Source organism: Puma concolor, chromosome B2 (assembly GCF_028749965.1).
Source record: "Puma concolor isolate L17-30 chromosome B2, mPumCon1.1.hap2, whole genome shotgun sequence".
NCBI lineage: Eukaryota > Metazoa > Chordata > Mammalia > Carnivora > Felidae > Puma > Puma concolor.
Window position 1 is genome coordinate 85522753 of NC_141671.1, and position 4139 is coordinate 85526891.

Below are 4139 nucleotides of genomic sequence, written 5' to 3' on the forward strand. Positions count from 1 at the left end.
ATCCTGCCACTTCTTTCTGGCCTGCCAAGTTTGTTTGGATAGGTCTGCTGAAAACCTGATTTGTCTTCCCTTGTATGTTAGGGACTATTTTTCCCTTGCTGCTTTCATGATTCTCTCCTTGCCTGAGTATTTTGTGAATTTGACTATGATATGCCATGTTGATGGTTGATTTTTGTTGACTCTAATGGGGGTCCTCTGTGCTTCCTGGAGTTTGATGTCTGTGTCTTTCCCCAGATTAGGAATGTTTTCTGCTATGATTTGCTCACATAACCCTTCTACCCCTATTTCTCTCTTCCTCATCTGGGACCCCTATGATTCTGATGTTGTTCCTTTGTAATGAGTCATTGATTTCTCTAATTCTTAAATCGTGCTAGTTTGCCTTAATCTCCCTCTTTTTATCTGCTTCATTATTCTCCATAAGTTTGTCCTCTATATCGCAGATTCTCTGTTCTGCCTCATCCATCCTTACCGCCGCTGCATCCATCTGTGATTGCAGCTCATTTATAACATTTTTAATTTCATTCTGGCTATTTTTTCCTTCTTTTATCTCTGCAGAGAGGGATTCTAATCTATTTTCGACTCCAGCTAGTATTCTTATTATTGTGATTCTAAATTCTGGTTCAGACATCTTGCTTGTATCTGTGTTGGTTAAATCCCTGGCTGTTGTCTCTTCATGCTCTTTCTTTTGGGGTGAATTCCTTCGTTTCGTCATTTTGAAGGGAGAAAAGGAATTAATGAGGTAGAAAAATTGAAATTAAAAAAATTAAAATTAAAAAAATGTTAACATTGAAAATTAAACACACACACACACACACACAAATCGAGTAGATGATACTAGATCCTAGGTGTGTTTTGGTCTGGGTGTTGAAAGTGATTTGACAGATTAGAGAAAAAAAGGGGGGGAGAAAAAAAAGGAAATTGAGAATTTGAAAAAATGAATACACTGAAGTAGACTAAAGTGAGATGATGGGGGTAAAATAGAATTTGAAAAAATATACACAAAAGTAAAGAATATAGTAGAAAAAAATTAAAGAAAAATATTTTTAATAAAATTAAAAATAAATATGAATGTTTTCTTTTTCTGTATTCAGGAAAAAAGAAAAGAAACAAAAAAGAGAAAAAGATAAAAAAGAAAAAAAAGAATCGTTTGAATATTTGAAAAAGTGAATACACTGTAGTAGACTAAAATAAAATGATGGAAATAAAATAGAATTTGAAAAAATTTACATAAAAGCAAAAAATATAGTAAAAAATTAAAGAAAAATATTTTTAATAGAAATTGAAAGTAAAAATGAAGTTTTTCTCTTTTTGCATTCAAGAAAAAGAAAAGAAACAAAAAAGAGAAAAAGAAAGAAAAAAAGGAAATCGTTTGAAAATTTGGAAGTTAATACACTGTAGTAGACTAAAATAAAATGATGGAAGTAAAATAGAATTTGAAAAAAATTACACAAAATAAAAAATACAGTAACAAAAATTAAAGAGAAATGTCTTTAATAAAAATTGAAAATAAAAAATGAATTTTTTCTCTTTCTGTATTCAAGAAAAAGAAGTGTAAAAGAGACGGAAAAAAAGAAAGAAAATTGAATAGATGAACCTGCTACCAGATTGAAATAGGACTGAAATTATTTCATTTTCCCCCAGAAGTCAGTCTATGTAGCGCTTTATAGTCCATAAACTAAGCCGGCAGTGAGACTTGTGTTCTTGAAGAGTGAAGTTGGCTCATTTGGGCGGGGCTCAGTGTAACAGCTCCGCTCTCCACTAGATGGCACTGCTATCCTACTGGGGTGGATTGTTTGGGTGCTTGTAGGCGCGTATGCACATGCGTGGGAGCGCGGGAGTGAAAATGGCGCCACGCAGTTACCCAGTCTGTTCTCCCAGATCGGCAATCGTGCACCTGTCCTCTGTCTTCAGCTCTCGTCCACTCCCCGCTTTTTCACTCTCTGTGACCAGGCCCCAGGCTGTACCTCTCTCCCGAGTTTTGTCTCCGATGCGGCTGTTTTCCCCGGCCCCCTACCTCTGAAGGACTGCGGCTTTGACCCTTTCTGCTCCTCTGCGGGAGGGTGTCACCGAGCAATGGCTGAATGTCGGCTCCACCCAGGAACACTTGCTGGACCCTGCTGCTGCCGGTATCCCGAGACTCCGGCCAAGTGCCAGCCCGCCCCAGAAAAAGTTTGCAACATAGTGTAGCAGCAGCGTTTCAGGGATTATGGAAAATCACAACACACATCTGGCACCAGGCTTCACCCTTAACGACCTTGTTCCAGCACCAGCGAATGTGGCTGTTCTCTGGGGTCTGCTGGGACCAGGTGGCTTCAACAATCTCTACCAATTGTCCTTCCAGCAGTGGAACCGTTTTTCCCTGTATGGCCCAAGAACCTCCCGGACCCCACTCTGCTCCTGGGGATTCGCCCTTCCCACCAGAGCACAGCCAGGTATGGAGCTGCGGAGTTGCAGCCTTTGCTCTCCCCTTGTTTACTGTCTTAATGGAATTTAAACCCTCTCCTTTCTCCTTTCTCCCTTTTTAGTTTAGTCCCTGAGGCTGTTTCCAATTTTCCACTTTCTCTCCAGCTCTTTTTGGACAGGGGTCCTTTTCCTGTATTCTCCCTCACTCCCCAGTCTCCTTCCTCTCTCCACCCACAAAAGCGGTTCCCTACCGTCTGCGGCTTCTCGCTCCCCAAATTCACGTCTCCACACCGCGTACTTGCTGAATTCTGTGGTTCAGGTTGTGCAGATTGTTATGTTAATCCTCCATTTTTCTAAGTGTGTAGGATGGTTTAGTGTTGGTCTAGCTGTGTTTCATGGACGCAAGACACACAAAAAAGCACAATAGTAATTTTGAAAATAAAGAATTGGTTGAAAAGCATATGTGAAGAAATTGGGGCATAGAATACTACATTTTCACAAATTATTAATTTACACTAGGATATTTGGAAACACCTTTTGTTCAATAATATAAAGCTACTTAATTGCAAACATAGCAAAGTGCAAAACTGACCACTTTAACTGACAAATATGACATAGTAGAATATAATAGCATTAAATCACTCTGTAAATTAATAAAGAAAATGATGAAATAATATTTGTGTAACACATGGATTATTTTTTCTGTTCTCAAATATTCTAAATATGTTGGACTTTCCTTATTAGTGGAAAGAATGCTCTTGAGTAAAACCTTCTGCTTTGATTACTCACCTCCACTGCAGCTGTTTTCCAAAATGTCTAGTAATTTCTAGACATTACTAGAAATTATATTACAGTGCTAAAATCATTATATATAAGAGCATAGGTAATAATTTCAGGCCCATAAAATCAGTGTTCTTGCCACCTACTGGACCATGCAATACTTTAAATACTTATGTGGACAACTGTGAGATCCTCATCAAAATACACAATCAGTATCTGGTGTTACTATTGACACTGACCCTAAAGAATTCTTGCATTATATATCTGGAAAAAGAGTAGGAGTGTATAGCTATCTTAATTAGGGAAAACCACCAAATAGCCTGTGATACTGAGAAGTGGCACCAGCCCACCAAAATATATCTCATAATATGCTAAAGACTCACTCAGATACATCTGAGTGGGCATTTCAAAGACTGACATCAGAGGTCTATCAGCAAACCAATCTTCCCATGTCTTTCAAAATGCAACCTGATGGTTGAAGTGGTAATATACCTATGACCAGATGAACAAAATGCTATTCCTTTAATTTAGGCAATGTGCAACTAAGAATGTACTGCTATTACCCTCTGGAAGTCAGACCACCAGCTGTTTTAATTTTTAAAAACAACAATTGATTTTGATCTAGGGCCGCAAAGATGTGATGGAAAAAAGGAACCTGTGGAAGGTACACTGTGTTTCTTTGTATCTTAGAATAACAAAGGCTTTGTTTTTATAAACAATGGCAGAGATTTGCCCCAGGATAAATGACTATTCCCATCCCCTCCTCCCTCAGAAAAATGATAGAAGAATATATAGTAGTGATTCACTAGAAGGAAAGGAAGGGGTTAGTCCTATGTTTATGTTTAAATGCTGTGCCTCTGTGTATACCCAACCCATGGGTAGAAACCTGTCAGGAAGAATCCTTAAATTAATGCTTCCCTGCCGTGAAATACACACAAGAATCAATGATTTCATGA